Source organism: Thunnus thynnus, chromosome 1 (assembly GCF_963924715.1).
Source record: "Thunnus thynnus chromosome 1, fThuThy2.1, whole genome shotgun sequence".
Classification (NCBI taxonomy): Eukaryota; Metazoa; Chordata; class Actinopteri; order Scombriformes; family Scombridae; genus Thunnus; species Thunnus thynnus.
The window spans coordinates 19919000-19941694 of record NC_089517.1 but is presented as its reverse complement, the minus strand read 5'-3'; the positions used below and the strand labels follow the sequence as shown (position 1 = coordinate 19941694).

Sequence of the window (22695 nt, the reverse complement as noted above, 5' to 3'; positions counted from 1 at the left end):
ATGTCATCTTGGGCTTTGTCTTTAATAAAAAACATAGCTATCTAATGGTTGCCTGGCTTAAGGTTGGCATTACCCCTTGACACCACAAAGGCAGAAAATGGGGAGCAGAACCTGTAAGAAAAACCACACATCCCAGCATCCAATTCCACGCTGCTTTGGTTAGAGCATCCTGCCTCCATCTTAGCCAACAGAGGGTAGTCACCCTGCCAAAGAGTCCTGTTCCACAACCACCCAAAAATGTGATGTGATTAAACTGTCCATCAGCACAATTTGAGGGAAAATTTGATGCGAAATTGCAAACTATCTAGACTTTTAGCCAAGTGCTGTCACTAACTTTAAACCTGTTGAAGACTTTAGGAAAATGTTTAATGCAGAATTGTGTGTAAACTGCATTGAAGTAACAAATTGGTGTGTGTCACCAGCAAATACTGTGAACATACTGGATACATTTGCAACTAAGCCAATGAAAGACCTCGCTAAGCTGGGCTGCTTTGCACATGAACAGCCTGCACTGCCACTATCGAGGGTTAACGCCTGACAGGCAGTTTGGTGAAATAACATACTGTAGATGACCGTGAAGAACAAGAATTTCACAAACAAGCCTGGAAGCCACAGAATCCTTCTTTCCACATCACATAACTACAGCTCTTCCCTGTTTTCCACCCGACATATACCTCTGTGCCTAACCACATTGTCTTCTTCCCCTATCAATGTCAAAGACAAATTACGCTAGGGACTTGAGGACAGGTCGAACTAATTCAATCTAATCTGTCAGATAAAACAATGGGTGAATGAGGATCAAAGAAAAATTGAATGGGAAAAAAATTAAAAGAGAGAACTCTTGCTTCTTTTGACTTACAGGAGACAGTTTCCTGATTCAGAACAGACTGACACACCTTCACATCACTTCACACAATACACCCAAGAAAAAAATAAACTGCACGATACTAACATCAGCATTATCTGGATTAGTGAGTGGCCGATAAACCCCTCTGCCTAAACTCCACCTTGCTGACTTCCCACCCGTCTGGGATTCATGCTGGGGAAGGTGTGGAGGTGTCTTGGCAGGCTTCGGGCCTTGCCGCAGTGTTTCCCGTCTCCTGAACACAGGATCAGGTGTCGCCATTTTCACAGCACCTTCTGGTTCTGTTTAACAGGAAATGAGGTCCATCAGAAGAACTCTGACCAAAACTGAGCCAGAATGGGCCCTGACAGGCAGGAATATTAGCCTGTGACGGCAGTCAGTAATTGAATGATCGGCCCCCCCCCTCACTCGTAATGAAGAGAATATGTGCTGGGAATGTGTTTGTCCTTCTCTATCCTTCATCTGCCCTTTTCCTTTCCTCTTTTCCCCATTTTTTACCCCTTAATAAATCATTTGTGGGGGCAGAAATAAAGGATAATTTTACTTCACTTCAAAGTGCTTCTCATGGTGTCATTTCTGTAACCTCAAAGTGATGATGCATTAAAATGGCTTCAGGTTAGCTCTGCCCGAGAGTGTTTTCGCCTTGAAACGAAGCTGTGCTGATAGTGTTGTGAGAGCGTGAGCTGAAGTACATGAGAGATCAATTATCACACCTCATTTTGTTCTCATATGCAAAATGATAATGGGTGGACCATGTCAGACCTGAACCATCAGGTGGTGTATCCTTTCTCCATAAATGTGTTTCCCAGATTGTCTGAAGGGGTCTGTTAAATCCCTTTAGAAGTTAAAAAGCTGAAGGGAAAGAATTTGGCTTCTCCTTGATCTGTCTTCAAATGTCCCTCAGCGGACAAGATTTAAGAGTGATAAACCAACAGAATAAACCTAACACTCATCATGATATCACCATACACTTGTAAACGCTACTTTCATATTGAAAGGTTTGTTAAGAAATAGCATTATATTGTAGTTCTTGTTGCATGTTTTTCAACACATGTGTATCTATGTCTGCTTCACAGAGACAAAGTACATGTGCCACAAAGGAGGCTTGGGTTTAGGGCATGGGTGAGGGAAGGTGATGCTGTTAAGGAAGCGAGAGGCACAGCTTTGAGGTGCAGTGTCATATTTCACATAGCTTTGGGGAGAATGTCAACTCTGAAAAGAATTCTTAATACTATAATTGTTTTGAGACTTGTTCTTATTAATATTTCTCTGACTTTGGTTTTGTATTTTTTAAACCTTAACTAAAATCAGTTGTAGTGTATTGCTGCTGGAATGCCTGTCAGACTGGGCCCTGACCCTGGGCTGGCTGCTATAATGATGGGAAGATGAAAGAGCCAGGCCCATTCCCAGGCTGCCCTGTTAGGGGGTGCAAGCCTGTGAAATGGAGAGATAATGGAGACCAGGTGTGCTGTGGATGCCTGAGACACTCCTCAGTCAGTCTGAGAGCTCCTCTCAGTGAGAGGGAGGGCACACTACCACTGTTCAAAACAAGACTGGGCAACAGTCCAATTCCTGCACTCCATATAATGCACACATATACATGCGGTATAATATTTATGTGAAGTATATATTTAGTAATTACTTCAGTATATATATTTAGGTTGGTGAAGTTGGACACCTGCCAAGAAATGCACCTGTATTTAAACTGGTGCTGTGCTGTCTTTTTCCCACATTTAGCTTGAATTATGTGTGTTTGTGTATCTTTGAGGTACTCAAACATGATAATTTGACCATTCAGAACAAATATTTTTGAGCATTCACCAAGTTTTAAAAGAAAGGTCAGGCAGACTGGCTGCAAAAGTGTTTCTAATTGGAACAGACAGGCTCGCATAGCTCTGCTGTAATTACTATCTAATTAGCAGGCAGCTAGCACAATCCAACATGCCATTTAACATCAACAATTTAACCCTTAAGAGGAACCCTTATTTCAGAGCATATTTCAAAGATTCTAGCGAATCCTGTGGGAGAAACAGTCTGCCCCACTTCTGTCTTCTACAGGAGGTCAGTAAATGTCAATTGGAGTGAGAGCTGAAAATGTTGAAGAGGGACTCAAGTGTAGATAAGTCCTCATTTAAGCCTTCTCCATAAGAGCTTGTTGAATGATAAATATTAAACATTGATTACATACAAATAGGAATGACTCTCTTATCATCACTGACTATTGTCTTCCTGAGATTATCCCATAATTAAATCTAACAGGGTCCTACTGAGGCCTTTTTGTCAAGTGAGCAAATTACTCATTATTCCCGCATGAATAAGGGGTAATCACAGTGCCTGCCACATGAACAAGCATGCAAAGGTAGTCAATCCATAAGAATATGAGAATATTGTAGAAAGGCAGATTCCTATTTGATTTACTCTATCTGGCTATTAAAAGGGCTGTCACTCAGGGCGGCTTATCTTGTGAGCTAAAATGCGGTTTCACATTTTGGAATGTAGCTTTTTATATTGTATAAATCAAACAGTCATTATGTTTACCAGATAATTTTAGAGGAGGCACAAAGGCCTGCTCCAAATGATTTAAACTCAATGAAATGCGTGTAAATACCTTGCAAGTAGAATATTTTTCTTTTCAGCAGATTCAAGTTTCCCAGTCAGATTTGATGCAGTCAAATGGGATCTAGAGACTGACCCTTTTCACTTTGTGAATACGTTTTCAGATGAAAATTTGGCCGTTTTATTTGCTAGTTAAGTGGCTGATATTTAATTTGAATTCATTCCTCCAGAGCTGTCACTGCATCTGACCTGTCAGGACAGCATAATATATTAAAAGTCTGTAGATTAAAATGCTAGAGTTTGGTTTAGGGGAGGCTGGAGTCATGCATTTGTTCCTTGTGTCTCATTGCTCTTTCTCAAAGCTGGTAACATGCCTTGGCTGCATCTGTCCATCTTCTAATACTAGTAAAAAAAATGTAAACATGAAGTCTAATGAGAAACACCACCTACGCCACCTAATAGGAGTCAGTCAATGCAGAGGAGTTTGAGCAGTTTAAATTAGTATTTGTTGTGCTACAATTCCTACAATTGTGAATCATATGCAATTAATCTGCAGCATACTGCCTCGAGCCCATCCCTACCCCCAACACACACTCATTCACACTAATTCACATGCACACACCCTATCTTTTGGTCTGCCTCTTTATCCTTCTCACCATCTTCCTCATGTAGACATGACACTCTCACCGTATCAAGCCAAGGTCACTGAACATCCATTTCAAATTGTTGCCCACTACTGCAGCTTGAAATTAATAAGGCCACCATTTAAATGCTATAGTTATCAAACCCATAGCAAACACTGGGCAATCTTACCACAGCGCTCTCTTTCCCTCTCCCCTTCCCATGATATATTAATTTTTGACCAAACGTCCCCGCTTGACTACTGTAACGAGGTATGATGTATTGAACCTTGGCTGTTGCCATGGAGACAGCAGTCCCCTCTTACTTGTCATTAGAGCACAAACAAGCACTGGCATCTAATGTCATTCCAGTCAACATGAGGGAGAGCGATGAGAAAGGGAGAGACTGTGTTGGATCCCTGACTCCCTTTTCTCAGTTTGAATTGGTTTTGTGTGGATTATTTGGATTGTACTGGATGTTATGGGCCAACATACTCTGTGCAGGAGCATTGTTAGGTCATATACCTTGGGAGAGGCACATTTACTGTTTTTTTTTGTTTTGTTTTTTAAATGAATTTTCTATATTCTGGATTAATTTGTTTTGATTGTCATTTAGAATGCAAAATGAGCAATGTTCATTTCTAGGAAGGTGTTTATATTAAATGTCATTCTTAAAGGAAGTTAATTAGGATAGTTTTGATAGAAAGTAAGATAACATCCTGGGCAAATCATTTTCTGTACTGTTATAAAATTACAGCATGATTGGGTTTGAGGAAAAGAGTGAAGACAAATGCACAACATCTTCAATACAGAACAGAGGAAAAAAGAAAATGCAACAATGAGTCTCATCAAAATTGGGAAAATGCTATGCAGTTTTCTTTCAGCTAGTATCATTTTAAGCTGTGGTAAGATAATGACATTGTAAATTAGTAATAGTACTGCTGAAGCTTTGGAATATTCCAGTCTATGTTATTTCCATTTAAAATAAAGCTTTCTACTTGTTGTCTCGGCATGAAAGTGTGCTTCATTTTCAGATGTTCTCTCTCCCCTCATTTCAGTTTTAATCAGTGGCTGCTTTCTAGTCCCGTTGTTTGAGGTGAAAGTGTAGCTGTATGCCTCCCTGTCTTTTCTCTGAACATAATCTCTTCCTCACACAGAACAATAATCCTACCTTATTTTCTCTCTCAGTGTTGGTCTTTTATTACTTCCAGGTGTTAGGGCCCTGTCTCCCTCGCAAGCAGATGTGCTAGGGGAAAAAAATGCCCTTTGTTTGGAGTTGTGCTATTTCAAACTGAATATTCAGTTGGCTATGCTCTCTGAAGGCAGACGACAGAAAAAAAAGACTAAAATAAAAACTAGGTGAATGAGTATTTGCATTAAAGAAAAACAGTGAAAGATGTGGGAGATTGAAAAAACAAATGGAATACAGATCAAACCTGTATGCTATGTGCACAGAAAATAGTCAGGAAAGAAACTGTGACTCTGGAAAAAAAACAGAGACGGTAACCAAGGTAAAGAAAAAAAATAGTAAAATATTTTCTTGTTAAGGCTACAGTAGGTTCAGTGATTCATGAGGACTGCTGGACACCACATCTGTTAGTGAGCCTTCTGTTGACTGATCAGTTTTTGCATGGAGATATATGAGTCTCATCTGGTATGATCCTTTATAAGAGGTTTTTAGTATGTTCTTACTTTTACTGTATCCACTTTCCTTTTGTAAACATTTTGCTTGTTATACAATAACACTGGATATACTGGTTATCTTATAATATTGTTGTATATGCAACATTTGGACATTGTATAATACCTATTTTTCTTGATCTTACACCTACCTGAGAGTAATATTAGATTTTGCAGACAAGAAACACAGAGCCTCTAGCAGTTGTGTTATAGACTCTCTAAAATATCCATTTTGGACTTTCTCCTTTTTCCTGTAAGCAGCTAAACTGAGATCACATGTACTTGCAATGAAAAGTGACAGGAAATTGACTAAAGCATTGGAAATCAATGGAAAGTAAATGTGCTCCCTAAGTACAAGTGAACAGCTGATAGCTGCCTTCTGTCTGCCTCTCTCTCTTTCCCTTTCTATCTCTCTTTCCTCTCTCATTTCTTTCTTTCCTTTCACCTTCTTTAGCTCTTCTTTCAATTACTATCATACTGTATTCTCTCCAACTCTCCATCTGCTGAGCCAATACGTACACACTCAACAAAGAATTACATGATTTACTGTGTTGTGATGTGAGTGTGTGTTGGTCCAAACGAAGGAATGCAGACAGTGTATTATCTTTATCTGTTCTTAGAGTAGATGCCATGTCAGTTTAGAAAACACAGATTGAGTGCTAAGCGAACCTTTCAAGGGGTGTCACACTTTTCTTAGTGTGACAGCCTTTGAACAACAACAATAAAAAGGCTGTGTAAGCCATCTTCTGAAAACATACAGTTAGGTTAATTATTTATGGGCTCTATTTGATCAGACAAGTTAATTACTAAGAAAAGATCACCATTAACAAAAAGCCAGCTCACCTCACAGCCAATTACTATTTTGCCCAAGTTAAGTCAAAATTAGATCAGATTTGTCAGAGATATTGTTTGGGACACAGGGGAAAATTGATGCTGTGGCTTCCTGAGACAATGTTGAAAACATGAGATACATAATTCTCCCCAAGTTTAGACTAAATCTGATCAGCAGATCAGAGAAATAATGCACAATGGACAGACAAATTAATTAACTCATGGAGGAATGCAGATCTACAATCACACTGTGATGGTTTTATCATCAATGATCATATACAGTATGAAGCAAAAGAAATAGTGCTGAAAGGTACTCTGTGGAAGTTATAAAATTTTCCAAATCTTTAGATAGCTGACAGTTGGTGGCAGTAAAGTGCTAAAAGGCAGAAATAAGCCACAAAAAAGAAAAAAGCCACAAAAAGAGGAGAAGAAAAAGATCGCAAGCTGCTGTAAACAATGCAGGTATTAACCAATTTTCAATAAGTCTCTGTAGATGTTTTCTGAATTAGGAAGTACATCCAACATGTTTGTAAGACCTGAGTGTATTGAATTTTATTGAGAAATGTTCAACTCCATAACTGGCTTAAAGTTACTAATTAATATCCGCTACCCATGCCCCCCCCCCCACCGGATTTCCAGCTGCTTCATTACATTTTCTGTAAACATGGTATTGGCTACTTCTGAATCACAGATCACAATCAATCATAGATACAATGATGAAAAATTCGTTGGCACTACATTCAAAGGAAAGTGTAATACTTTTGTAAAGCTCTACCAGTGGTTCCAATTTTTTCTAACTTCACATCATCAGATTGTTTTTATTTTAAAACTAACAGTCTTCAGCCCCAACCAATGTTGCCAAATGACATCACTTGAGGCAATTCATCAGACTTCGCACAGCCCCTTTGGAGCCACAAAAGGCATTGTACAATATATATATTTTTAATATATATGCAGTAATGCTCCCAAAGACCTGTAAACAGACTTTGATGTGTAAAAATGGCACAGTTACCCTTTAATGTACCAAAGACAGTATAGCTCAATGGATACTGGATATGAGAGTTTGCAACAATATATTAACTGACATTTATTTATTATTTTACCTCATCTGGACTACCTCTCTTTTTGATTAAAAAAAAACCTTTAAATTTGGTTGCTAAAGAATTGTGACCAAGATATGTACTAAGCAGGACATAAAACACTTAAAAATAAACATGTCAGTGCTCTGGACAAACTATGTAACCTGACACGCCATATGGTTTGTTACACAGAACCATCTGAGAAGTCTTCCATGGAAACTGTTTGGAATAGTGCAGGCACTTTCAAAAGATACTTGGCAGGTGATCGGATGAACCATCCGTCAATCACCATCTATCATCGTCTTACCTTGCAAGGCAGCTGGATTCGCTGATTGGTCCAAACCACCAGTGGTTTGGACACAAGCACATAACTTGAAGCCTGGCAAGATGGATTCTTGCATGATCTTGTAATGTCGTGATCTTGGGAATACAGCCGCAAGGTAACAAACTATGTAGTGGAAATACTGTTTATACAAGACCTCAAATAACCTTATATATGATTGTTTATAAATTACCTTTTTTTGGCATTTCAGCACTTTCCTGTTACTTATCAGACAAAATATAAGCTGATAATGATATATCTGCAATAACAGATATCTGACTATACCAGTGTTGGGTTTTATGCTGATAGACAAAAACAATTTCCTCAAACATGGCTCAGCATACATGCAAGCAAAAATGGCAAAATACACTTCTAAATGTTGTTACTATCTTCACGTTGCCACTGAAAATGCCCTGAAAAAGAAATGTGGAGGAGACTGTGGGCCCTAATTTTATCTGAATAACATTCTGAAATTTTGTCATCTTAAGGGAAAACATGTTTTGGGTACCAAATATTATGAAACAACTGCTTTGATTATGTTTTTTTGGGGGTATTTTAAAGGAATTATTTTCATTGTTGTTAACTACATAATCCTTTGATATCCAAAGTGTCCTTGACATAGACTTTGCTTTCCTGGCTCTCATTTTGAACTCATTGAAAACTAGAAAATAAATCTGCATGCTGATATTTAGTTTAGACAATTACTGTTTGTTCCCATCATGAATCAATTCTTTTCAAGTCAAATTACCAAGTTTGAAGAGAAAAAAGGTGTAGGTAATTCTTTCATGATGTCAGGTCCCAAACAGGCTTAGAGAACATTAATCCCAATCCAGACCTCTTGTCCCACAGGAGATCAATAGTTGAGGTGCCAAATCAATAGAATTTCATATAAATCTCTATCAGTTTTCCACTGTTCACCAAACTGTACTGGCCTATGATCTGTCTCTCTCTGTCTGTAGCATTCAACCGTACCAAATCGCCTAGTGACTCAGATAAAGACGATTAATCTCAACAGAGCCTGTAGCATTTTTCAAAGAGAAGTAAGGTCTTGCTATAAGGTACATCATAATATTTTGGATGAAAAAGAACATTTGATGATAGTTTTCAAATGATGTTTTCTGTGTTGTTTTATTTCTTTTTAAAGAGCAGCACAACTCATATGCTAATCCTAGCTGTTATGCATGAGAACATTTACTGTGGTGTATATATTATGAATGAAGAAGGGTTACTTGTCCAAATATGAGGATTGCTTAAAGAGAGTAAGGGGATTATGGCTAAAAGAGCCCTGTGGATTTGTTTTTTATGGTTCTCTTGGTGAGGTTCCTGGCTAGGTTACAACTGTATGTTCTACTGTATGTTCTTTGTAAGATGGAGTCATCACCTGGGGAAATCAAGGTTTGGGTAAAATATGAATTTATCAAAACAAAGAGAAGGCAGTCATGTAAACAAAGAAATATAAAAACAAAGGCTCTCTCTCTCTCTCTCTCTCTCTCTCTCTCTCTGCCCACACCACCCATTCATCCTCTTTTTTCCTGTACAGACTGGTGTGAGTATGACCAGGCAGGGGTTAAATCCATTGCACCATAAAAAAGAGCTGTTCATAAAATGGAGGAATAAGAAGCAGAAATAATATTTCAAGTATGATTAGTTCATCCGCAGGGCACCTTGTGCGATTGAGAAAGGGGGTGAGAGTGGGAGGGGGTATTGTGCACGGCAAGCAGTAAATTATATCTAGCCTTTGAATGATTCCTGCAGATCCTATTACGACAGTGAGGGGGATTGGGGAATGGTGGGGGGAATGGGGCAGTTGGGAGAGAGAAAAGCAGCAGAACGAATCGGATGAATTCTGTTTCCAGCTGTCCGAATGATGGGGGAGATGAGGGGGGTGTTGGGGGAGAGGGAGAGAGGAGTGCAGAGAAAGGACAATAAGACAATAATTTGTTCTCTGCTCTAAAACACTGTCATGTAGACATGCAAGCACACAGACTCAAAACATTGCTTTTTCACTTTAACTCCAACCATCTCTCTCCCCAAATTTTACACCGAATCCTCTTGCCAAATGGGGTAAAACACCACCACCCATTACCACTCCTGCACTACTCCACCCTCCCTGAATATTTGAGAGGCGCTTGTCTGCCATTTGTCATTTTGACTGGTGATATAGTAGCTGATAGTGGCATTAATATGCTGCTGCTGCCGATAGTCCTCACAGGGAGACAGAGATACTGAATATATTCACTCGAAGCCTCAATTTTGACAGTGGTTACCAAATACTGTACATCAGTCTTTTTTTCTTTCTGGGTTGTTAAAGGACAAAGACAATACTCTGCACCAGTTAATGCATTATTGTTAATGTGTAATCTGTTCAAAATTTGTTAATGTTAATGTTAAAAATTCAAAATTTTTATTTGTTACTCCGTCTACTGTATACTCTTTAATACCATTTTAAAATACAGATTTTTCAAATTCAACTAATGCATATAATCCATGCTTTACTGCGTAATATAAACTCTTACGCCTCATTGTTGGAAGTCAAAATTGCATGTTTATGCAAACTATATGTTTATAGAACTACCATTTTTTTTTATCCTTTGTAATATTCCACATCATTTTTCATGTTTATTATTACTACTTGGTGTTGATTCTTTGCTTGAAAATACATCTGAAGATGCTTCCACTTCTGTCACCTAAACAGATTAACATCTGGTGACTGCAGCCTTGGCCAGGAGGTGATGTTGTCAGATGGTGTCCAACGTTCATCGGGTGTCCAACGTTCATCGGGTGTCCAACGTTCATCAGGTGGTTCCACCCTAAACCGCAACACCCTCTCATTGCTGGGTCGGTAGTGGTGGCCAAATCACTGCCCATCTCCTCTTGGCTTCCAGCCCAACTCTTCCCTCCTGTTCCATAACCTTCAAGAGGCTCTTTCTGCTGCCTCCCCCAACCTGTGGGCTGCTGTTTTCCTCCCCTTTCCTGTCATTCCAATGGCTGTAAGCATTCTCCACACTGACTGTGCAGGGAATTCTCTGCAGCTGACCTCAACTGGGAAAAGCCATGGCTGCCATCCTTTCTCCCTACAATCTTGCTGCAGGTCTTGATATTTTGATTTCTTCCTTTCGAAGGCATGGTCGCAGGCCTCTTCCCTTGGGACTGTCAGTTTGAGGACGATCTTTTTAGCCTCTCGAGACCACAAGGCCACATCTGGCCTCAAGGTTGTTTGGACGACCTGGGGGAACTGTAGCCTTCTTCCCCGGTCCACCCTCATCTTCCATGATTGTGCTGTTTGCAGTATTTTGTTCTTTGTTGTCTTTGTGGCTGTTAGATTCTCTCCTTCCCTCACAAATGTGATTTATGATATGAGTCTCACATTGATTGGGCACTTCTTCTGTCTATCCTGCTCCAAGGCATCAGCGAGCATCGCAAGGACTTCACCATATCGCCACCTCTATCTCCCTTGGGTGAGTGCCATTTAACACCCTGCCAGGCTATATGCGTGGCATGGTGCGCCTCTCCCCACAAAACTTGCACAGCAGATCCTCCCTCATGCCCCACTTGGGTTTGAGAGTGTGTCGTACACCAACCGCAGTTGGAAGGAGATGCGGAAGGGTTCCAGCTTCCATAGCTCCACCCATGTGATTTTCCAAATTCCACACTTCAGCCACGATCATGGCTCTCCTCTCCTTTGTGTCTGCTCTTCCCCACTGCTGGAAATGGTTGGTTCTGAGACCCTGTCTTCCAGTGCATGGATTTCCGATTATGTCACCTATGAAGGTGCTAATTGATTTTCCTCTCCACTCCTTCCACATGTGACATAGGAACTTCATAAACTGTCAACAACCACATGAGTCTGGGCAGCAGAATGTGTTGCCATGTCGCCAAGTGTTGTTAGGATCCGGGTTGTAGTTGTTATAGTGAGGTCATTCATGTACCCTCTTATTGGGGACTATCTGACAACCGATTTCATTCTCGGCCCTCAGGCTTCTTTTCCGGCTGCTGTTATGAGGAGGTTCGTTCCCATGATGAATAGGATGGGGGAGATTGTACAGCCCATCATGATTCCTTTTTCCAGGTCTTGCTACTGCGTTGTAGACTGGCTTGATCCGAATCGTAGCTTGATTCTGCCGAATCAGCCAGACCACTGTTAGGTCTCCTCTTCTTGTCTCAGCCTACCATATCATCTGCCTGAGAACTCCAGTGTGTTCCAAGCACCCACAGAAGCCTGGAATCCCACCTTTCTGAATACATTTATCAGTGTACCCATTCTCAGTCATGTATGAGATTATCCTCTTAACCAGCACCGAAAAGAAGGTCTTGCACTCTACACTTAGGAGTGAGATTGTTCTGACCTGGTCGATGGTTGAGGAGTCTTGTTCCTTTGGCACAAAATAGCCCCCTGCCTTTTTTCCAGCTGGATGGAATGGTGCCCTTCTTCTATATTCTCCAGAAGAGCTTCCAAAGCCTTTAGAGAAGCTTCAGGCACTTCTTAAATACCTTGAAGGGTATACTGCTCAGACCTGGGGCACACCCTGTTCTGACCTCTTGGACCTCTTTCCAGGATGGTTCACTGGAACTCTTTTCCAGGTGTTTCTGCTCTGCTGACCTTTGAGTTGAAACCTAGGGCTTGATCTCTGGAACCGTCATTGTAAATCTCTCTCAGGAACTCCTCCACGTCCCCTTTAAGGCTGGTTAGTCTCCAGATTTTCCTTCACCCAGCAGTGTTCTGGTGAACCTGAGATTGTCTTTGATGAATTGTGCTCTTTTGTTTTCCCTCTCCTTTCTCTGTTTTCGAGTGCTCTCCGTCCTTCTAGGTCTGCAGAGGAGTTCTCAGATTCCACTGGTCAAGTCCTTAATACCTCCCCTTTCATCAGCAGGAGCTCTTTTAAATTGCTTGTTGAGAGACTTGTTTTCTTTCCTCAGACAATGGATCCACCTTTCTCTCCTGGTTGGCTGCTTTGTAGTCCTGATGTTTACTTTCTTTTCCTCTGTACCAAAGTGTTCTTTTGCCAGATTGTACGTGATTGTTGTGTGTGTGTTGACTTTTTGTTCCACTGTCCTGGCTAGTGTGGCTTCTAACACTTCCTTGAGGTCTTGATCTAGTAGGTACCATTCGTTGTTTTTGCTTATCTTGGGCAATTTGATCCTTTCCCTTGCTGCTTGGGCTTGGGTTTTTGGGGTGTCATCAAGGCATGTTCCTCCTGTGGCCTTGAGGTGATGCAAGTGCTAAGAGATCTCCAGTATGGTGGGGTGCTTCCTGCCTGAAGTTCTATAGCACTGTGTGCTGCAGTTGCGTCTTTTCTTGTTGCAATTTGGTTCCGGCTTGGTGTATTTTCAGCCCTTTGGTGTTCTTGCAGATTTTCCTGCAGTGGCACTTTACTTCGTGAGCTTCGGTGAGCTGTCTCTGTGTCCATATGTAATTTCTGTCTGTTACCGTTGTCTGTCCTGTTAAGTCTCTCTCTTCATAAAGCTGTACATAAGGAATAACAACTCAAAGTGTACACTGAACTATTTGAATTGGAGACACGATTTGTGGAGATGTTTTGCAACAGGACATGTACACAGTATTTAGTCTGTGACAGGTGGTGAAATGTTTCACATTAGAAATTTATTGACACAGGTGTTGACATCCACCATCTAAAACTGAAAATATGGATGTGAGCTATATAAACAGGTGAAGTGCTGCAGATTTATCATCATCAGTAGTCACCTGCTATCAGCACTGCATTAGTCTCTGTCCTTTACCAGTAAAATATATCTTGTGAAAATGAGCTCATGCAACTCACTAGCTAAAGATTACAATGTCTGAATTGACTAAGATTAAAAAAATCATATTTCTCAAAGTTCTCAACATAATTTTTTTGAATCATGTACTGAACACTACATGCAGCATACAATAAGAATAGCAGTCATTTCAGTTCTTTTTAACAAGATGAGGTGTGTATTATCAATTACCTCATGAGATGTCCCTCTAGTCCAGCATCCATGTTCTGAAAAAGCTGTTTGATTTACTGTATGTATGAGATCATTAATTAAGCCTCATTTTGGCAAACTGTGTTGGATGGTGTATGAGTGCCAAAGCAGAGAACAGAGGGCTGGACATTTAATGCAGAACATTAATAATAACAGAGGAGGAGGCAAGGGGGAATTAAAATGAAAAGAATTCTGCACCCAACCTCCCACTTTAATTGCAAATTTAAATTTCCTATAATGGATTCTGACATCTCAAGTCACCAAAATCCATCATTCTGAAGGGTATTATTCCTCAATTAACCTGTCACCCCCACCACCCTACGTTTTTCTGCAGGGCTTCAAAAAGAAATGAAGAATTCTAATTACTTTCAAATATAAAGCAGATTGATAACCCAGTCTTCTTTCACACACACAGATATAATCCTACAAACCATACATTCAAGGTAACTGAGCAGACTGAGATGATAGCCTACACAAAGTATAAGGGCGGGGTTATACAAGAAAAGAACAGGTTTGTATGATGTGGCCACTCTCAAAGGCGGAGTGAAAAGTCAGATGTCATAGAGAGGGGGAACACGCAGTTTTGTTTCGGATAATGCTGCACATTTTCAGTCAGTCTCTCCTGGAGGGCATCCATAGTGTTGCACTCGGTTGTGCACACAAAAAGTGACAGAAATATTTGTGTGAAGAATGAAAAAAGGCCAAACACTATGTGAAGTGGATGTGATTGTCCGATTTTAAATTTCGGAAAGTTACAGAAATTGTATTCAACCAACCATCAGGCAGTTCTGATGGCAGATACTGTAGCAGATACCGTAGTTTTGCCTTAAGCCACCAATATACTCCCAAGTGGACACGTACATGGACAGCTGTGGACACCACAGACACGTAGAAGTTTTGTTTATACTAATTTCTGGAGTTCGCTTGGAGGACATGCTCAACACATGTGCAGTAGATCGGCATCTACTGATTGTAGCATAGTGGCTGCATGGTCACAACAGACTGGAGATACGCGGATGTCTGCACAGAGCCTGCGTGTACACCCTCTGATGACAAAATTCACGTCACACGGACCACAGCGGACCCTCACATATTAGCGGACGTGGAAAGTATAACTCCAGCTTTATCCTCTTGTCTTGGCATCGATGCAGCAGGTGCTTCAACTCTACATTACTGATATCAGAATTAAAATAACAGAAATACTGTGAAAGTACTATGAGAACATTTAGGAAGAGGGGGCAGATAGGGCACTTGCAGAAGGAGAGTTTAATGTGAGCTACTTATGACACAATATTGATTAATTTATGCATTGAGGTATGCATGTCTAAACCAGCTTTCTCTCAGTTTTACACATATCAAACTGTCTACAAAGTGCACACCCCAACTGTAAACACTCAGATCCATGACTACAACAGCTGCAGCAACATTCATACTCTTCACAGCTGAGACTAATGCCATGCCCACCTCAGCCAGATCTTTCTTATGAACAGTCAGAATCCTGCTTGTTATAGCTATATGTACAGCCCAAGCAGCTACACCACGGCTGAGTGCTAAAGCACATCCAAACAGTGATCCTATAAAGTCAGTGTAAAGGAAAATCAGAAATCTAAACACATTATATATGTTAGAAAATAATTGCTTAAAACATGTGAAAAAACTGAGCTATGTAGTACTGAATTGCGGAGTTAGAGTATTAAACTGTTTGTCACCATTTCTGTATTCAGGATTTTTTGGGTGGGCCTGAAATGGTGGCTCAATAACGTAGAGGGGTTACTAGCATGACCCCTCCCCCACTATATAAACACTAGAGTGCACATACGCATAGTTAATATTTTTACACCAGGAAGTTTTACAAACTTTCATCTTAGACAACTGGGATTCACTTTGGATGATCTGCTGTTACTGGTGAATGGGCCCATTTTCAGTCAACGTTAGCACTCAAGGAGCTATTTTAAACCCAGCTGAACCTTCAGAAACCAATTTCCTTGGTTTATACTTAATAATGATAAAATGTTGATGAATTTCCCAACCACATTCACCTGTGATATCCTGCTGTAACATGTAAACAAAGCCAAAGCCAAATCAACTATTATTTATAGAGCAGATAGTGTTTCTTCAAAACTCAAATTTGTATTCTTAGCCTTCTTTTTTCAGTGCCTACTACAGATGTCCACAATAATTGTGTCCACAATAACATGAAGGCATAGGCCACAGTTCAACTCTTGTGTTGTCACTCTGCAGTTATTCAAAATTGCAATGCCACGAACATATACTAAACCTGAACTACTGTGTTCACTACAAAAATGCCAGCACCCATATATTTACTGGCACCAACTATCCATCTCCCCCAAGACCAGGGAGGTGGATGGGAGACAACTGTATTCTAAAAGTATTGTGAACTGAAGAGAGATGTTCAAACCAATCTTCAAACCAATAAATCACCATGTAAACAAAACAAGTGGTGGGAAAACAGTGTTTCAACAGAGGGCACCTACAGAGAGAAGTTACAGGCCGTGGCTATAAAGAGTTGTGTGCAACCAATTGGGTACAAAATTAGAGTTTAGATTTCACACATCTAGTAAGTGAGCATGACTCAGAAAATCACCTGTCTTATCCTTCCATCTCATTTATTCCTGAACAGCCACCTCATCACCACCATCAATCACACAAACCTTTGATGTTTTATCTCCTACTGATCCCTAAAGCTCTATTGATGGCTTGGATGTTAACACTTTCACTAATAAATAGAATATATAGAAGAATCAGATTTAGAATCAAGTTTAACAGCCACTATTCTAGTTGTCAGTTGCTCTCAGTTTATTTACATCCAGTTCCAAAAGCAAATGATGAGATGAAGAGACATAAAGCCGGTATTACATGTAAAAGTGATTTTTACATTTGAACAGTAAATATATTTTACATTTTGTAAAAGAGAATGTGAGTATAGTTATTGCACAAACACAACATTGTGGTAATTATACAGTAACAGCAGGGTTTTTGAACCCAATCTAAGTTCAGACTTTATTGCTGAGTTAACTATTTATGAGTGTAATGGCCTGTGAGAAGTTACTACTTGCTTTGGTGTACGGTGGTCTGCAATGCCTGCCAGAGAGAGAAGTTCAGTGAAGTTGCCTGGACGTGAGGAGCCAGTTATGATTTTTTCTGCCCATTTCTTAAGTCAGAAGGTGTTCAAGGCCTGGAGGGTGTGCGGGCAGGGTGGCAGTGATGATCTTTTCAGCAGTCCTGATTTGCTATTGTAGCCTGCACTTGTTCCATTTGGTTGGTAATACAAACCAGATTGTAACTGCTAAATATACACCTCTCCGGCAGGATGAAGTTTATCAGCTGGCACAGGAAATGCATCATATGCTGGGCATTTTCAATCATCGAGTCTATGTCCCCTTTACTGTTTGAGGAGTTTGAGATCACAGAAAATTCCCATGACCAATGTTACTATTGAGTAAGGTAATTGGGGTTAGAATTGTGGGGCTCCTCACCATTACCTTGCCCATAATCTCCACAGCTTTGAGTGTGTTCATTATTATTGTTGTATTATTGTAATAATTGTGACTGCACTAGAGGAGTATTCAGACTTGTGTTTGTATGCATTGTTTGTGTATCTAATCCAAAGCATTTGACAGGTGGAGATGGGCATGGAGTTTGGGGTGGTGATGATGGTGTTGAAAGGTGAGCTGAAATCCATGAATGGGATCCTTGTACAGGTCACTGGGTAGTGGAGGTGTTGCAGATGTACTGCAGTCACATGCTGACTGCAACTAGACTGGCCTGTTTACCCTGTAGGCAAACTGAGGGGTTCCAGCCGGGAGCTTGTAATGTCCTTTAGGTGGGCCAACACCAGCCTCTCAAACTCATTCATGACCACAGACATCAGGGCAACAGGCCCGTATTCATTTATATCTGTGTTGCAGTGTTTTGGAGACCAGTGTGGATCATTTGAAGCAAGAGGGAACTTCACATAGCTCAATGATTCTGGTGCAGAGCTGTGTGTGACAGGAATTAGTTGGTCACCACAGAGTTTCAGACGGGAGGCCATCTTGGTCACATGCTTTCCTGGTCTTTTATCTCTGAAAGATTTGACATGTCCAATTACAGAACTTAAGTGCAGGAAGAGGAGGGAATAATTGAGGAGGCTGCTACTGGTGTTGTTGGTTGTGCAGTGAGATAGAGCAGGTGGGAGGTATGTGCCTGGGCTTCTCAAATCAGCAGTTAAGGACAGTCAGATCATGAGCCAGTCTGTTAGTTCTCCACAGTGCTTGGAGGCCTGTCTACACTGTTGCGGGGCCTTTTGCTGAAAATGTGTTTTCTGTGTAGATTCTCTTGGCTGCTTTGGTTCCCTTTGTTAAAATGTATAGGGTTGCTTGATCGTACAGGGTTTTGTTGCCATTAACGATGTGTCCCTATCATAATTTTATTGCCACTCTACCTATGACATTCTGTGATTATATACTATGTCACATGGTGCACACTGTTCTTGTGTGCTGTTTATGCCCTGCTGCTTTAATTTCTAGCTCTCAAAAGCAAAAGAGGATTAAACAACCATTCAAAAGTTACCTTGACACCGCTTGCTTTCAGCATACCTATATACTTAACTACTGCCACAATTGCCAAACTTTTCAGTGTAAGGGCTGGGTTATGCTTGAAAAGAAATGGTTGGTACAATGTGTTGTCCCAATTTCCTCAGAAATCAAATGTGGGATCCATTAAGAGCAAGTTAGTGGCGAGAACAAAGTAGAACAATGTCTACCTCTGTGCTTTGTGGCATTTCACTCCTTGCTGGGGTAGTGGAGTTGACATTCTGTACCGAAACACTTTTAATGTGATTCATAGGTAACTTTTACATGTTAATAAATCAACATAATTATTTACAATGAACAAAGTGGGATGAAAGCAGGCCTGGTTCTATTGTACCTCAAAATGACCCATATCTATTAATCTAGACTGTGCCTTCCAAACCAAGATGGTTTTGAAAAAACTTCTACTCCCAAAAATGTCAAATAAAACCAAGTTTTTTAGGGGCAGTCAGTTTTTTTAGTGTGTTCATACCTGAATCAGTAATTACTGTGATTCCTCTTCAAACATGTGGTTGTACTGTAGTGACATACAGTCCACTGTTCTGGTGTGCAGTGTGTACCCTCTCCCCTTCATTTCTAGCTCTCACAGGCACAAAAAGGATTAATCAACAATTATTTAACAATTATTTTTTATGATACTTTGACATTGCTTGCTTTTAGCGTGTCTACCCACTTAACTACCACCACAATTACTGAATTTTTCAGCATAAGGATCCATTAAGAGCAAGTCAGTGAGAAGAAAAATCTCTAATTCTGTGCTTTGTGACATTCCTTTCTTTATTGGGGCAGCAGAGTTGACACACTGATTTCTCGTCTAATTAGAGTCATAGTTAAATTTTACTTTAATAAATCAACATAACTGTATACAATGAACATGTTGAGATGAAAGCAGGCCTGGTTCTGTAATATCCAAAGGACAGCTCATCTTAATTAATCTACAATGTTTGCCAAACCATTATATTTTTTCAAAAGACTTCTATTCTCATAAATGTCACAATAAAATTAAGTATTTTAGGCAATCTGACTTATAAGCCCATCCCAAAAATACAGAAGAATGGGAGACCACAAACAATAAAGGGAACACACACTTGTAAATGTCAACATTGTGAAGACCAACAAGCATGCCAGGGAGCTGTGAGCATGTAGAAAAAAGAAATAAAAAAATAAGTCATCTGCCTGCTGGCATAATGCAGTTCTAGCTGGCAGTCTTGTAGCTGTTGACTGTTCTGTAGTTTTGTAATCATTCAAATTTAATTAAAGGCTTAAGGGGAACATGGCCTGAGCTGATAGTATAATGAGCTGCCAAGGGACATCTTTTGTTTGTAACAAAGAGGTTGCCAAGTCATAGTCGCATTATGAGCCTTGCATGGCCATTTTCACTGGCCAGATAATTCACACCTGCCCCAAGGACTGCAATCCTTTCCAAAAAATCTTCTGACTAAACTGATGATTTCATCTCACCCATCAGTATTACTTAACATCAAGAAACACAAGGAATTTAAAATCAAACGACTGTCATTATTGTTGTTTTATTATGATGTCATTTTCCCGTTTCTGCTAGAACTAGATTTATAGCTTGTTTCAGAACATGTGCTTTGATTTCTCTTGGATCAGAGACCACTTGTAAAGCTACATAAATTCCCATGTCTACTTAATAAGTGAAAGACAGGGAGTGACTGAAGATGGCCATCATCTTCACTCCTTTTTATAAAATCAACCAAAACAACAACAAAAACTGTTCATTGGTGTTAAGTAGTCATAACACAAATAGCCATGCAAGATACAGTACAAAATGAATATAATCAATATTCAAATAAGAAAATATCAATGAATAAGTAAACAAGACTAAGAATCTGGGCAAGAATTATGTGCTTGACAATTTCAAAGTCAAAAAAACTTTGAAGTTCAACACTCAACCCTAGTCTTAACATCCTCATTACAATAGTTCCTCTATGCTTCCTCCTCTTTGAGCTATAAATAGCATATTGGCCATGCTACTGAGACCACTGACCACCTTGCCCACCATCTAATGGAAGAACTGCCATTGAAAATACTTTGTGACTATGGTAAATGGACTGCACTTATACACTCACTGGCCACTTCATTAGGTACACCTGTGCAATCTAATGCAATCCAATACAACAGTTCTGCCATAAATTCTACTTTTACAAAGCTTATACATTTTCAGTTTTTGTTGACATTGTCAGAAAGGTGATAATTCTACTTTATGTTTATTACTGAGGTTGTAGTGGGTGGTGGAGATGTACTGGAGTGCATTATGTTGAAAGGTGTTCCTAATATTTAGCCCCCCTCATGTATGTTAATGGAGTGGACAAACCACTAAAAGCGCTTTTACACTACAACTCTGATGCCATGCAAGGTGCCAACATGCTCATCAGGAGGATCTAATCATTCACACACCTGTGCAATCTAATGCACCAAATTAGGGTTCAGTATCTTGCCCAAGGAACACTTAGACATGTGGACTGGAGGAGCTGGGAATCAAACCGCCAATCTTCCGATTAGTGGACGACCCGCTGAGCCACAGCCGCCCCTTGCATTCAGCCAACCCTTGCATGCATTCTATTTTGTCTAATCACCAAATCTCTAAGATTTTTATATGCAGACTGTGGTATTTAAATTAATTCCATGTACTTCATATTACATATGTTCATGCTTTAGCATGTCCACTGGCCCGATATACTGTATCTGTTGGGATTGGTGCCAATCCTTTTATCACATACTGGGTGGTATGTCTTTGCATTGTACATAATCAACTGAATTGCTTGAAATTAATCCAACGATATAATAGAGATATTACAGAGATGCATTCATATAATTTATTTTTGGTGCATCCCAGTGAAATACCAAAATAGACATCACAGTATGTTTTAAAGCTCTGCAAAAGCAGATCTCCTAAAAAAAATTCATATTGTACAGTTTAGAGCAAATTACAAGTAATAGTTTAAAATCCACATTTCTGGGCATAAGGTTTGAAGTGATTAAGTAAGAAAGCCTTTGCCAGCCTGCCTCATTAATGTATCTGCCAGTCACTACATCTGTGTTGTATTTTTGAGTTTCCATGGAAATCAAATCTCAGTGCAGTTGAGGAAATAACCTCAGTGTGCCCCAGCAAAATGTTAGGTTTGCCAGTGCGGAGCTGCCTTCCGCACTGTGCACCGACACCAAAATAGAGCCCATTGTCTTGAATGTCTCAAGATAACGTCACCTGTTATCCAGTTTGTCACGGAGTTAATACGTCTCTGGTGGACTGCATGCAATCTATTTGAGAAATGCAAAACAGAAAATATTAGTCTTGTATAAGTTACACATGCTCTAAGTTACACATGGTCACTTTCAAGTTCCTTTAAATTAAAATTTAATGGCAGAGGAAGGCATGTGGTAATAAAATCACAGCACAAAGCAGTAAATCCATGTAGTTAGCTGCTATAGGATTAAGATAATTAAGAGATTAATGTTTCCAAGTAATACCAAGTAATAGTTTGAATTTATTTTTAAATAATGTTGCATTTTATTGTGATTTTTTTATACAAGGACAGACGGATATTGGTTTTATATTTGTAAAACTTTCACAAAGCCTAGAAAAGTTTGTGACGTCATCCCAATGTAAAGTCTATGGCCTGAGCGGTAAAAACACTGTGCAGATTCAGTGGATATTTTTGGATTGTGCTGTTGGTTGGAATAAAACTATTTTATAGACAAAATGATTAATTCCAATTCCAAATGGGAAAAGCAGCAGATTAATCGATAATGAAAATATTTGTTAGTTGCAGCCAACACTCACTCTGTAATTAATCAGAGCTAAATATTTTATCAGTTGTGTTGTAGAAACTTGGGTAGTTTGGTTTGTTGGAGCAACTTTATCTGTAAATGCTAATAACTGACATTTCCAAGTCCAAAAACTTGAAACCCTCTAAATTGGGAGAGTGGGAAAGAGGCGTTGGGTAAAAATTAGCCATATAGTTCAGAATTAATGAGTAAGGGGGAAAAACGCACATGGTTTAAATTAGCAGTATTGCCTTAAATTACAGATAATACAAAGTGAATTGAAAACCCCTGCAGGTCGTTTAACAGCATTTACCACTTTCAGCGAGATTTACAGATTCCTCAAAGACTCTTGTCCCGCTTAAACCAAAACATGGCTGCATACGCTGAAAGTGGA

At 39.8% G+C, this 22695-nt stretch overlaps 1 long non-coding RNA gene across 1 annotated transcript in view; it reads right to left on the bottom strand.

Moving 5' to 3' along the window:
• The window catches only part of LOC137182852 (uncharacterized), a 26395-nt gene extending 3700 nt beyond the window's left edge, over window positions 1-22695 (bottom strand). Inside the window, exons 1-2 of the long non-coding RNA XR_010928385.1 lie at window positions 22615-22695; window positions 21742-21794 (exon numbers count right to left, since the gene is read on the bottom strand). This is a non-coding gene — a long non-coding RNA (uncharacterized lncRNA). The remainder of the gene's footprint in view (window positions 1-21741; window positions 21795-22614) is intronic.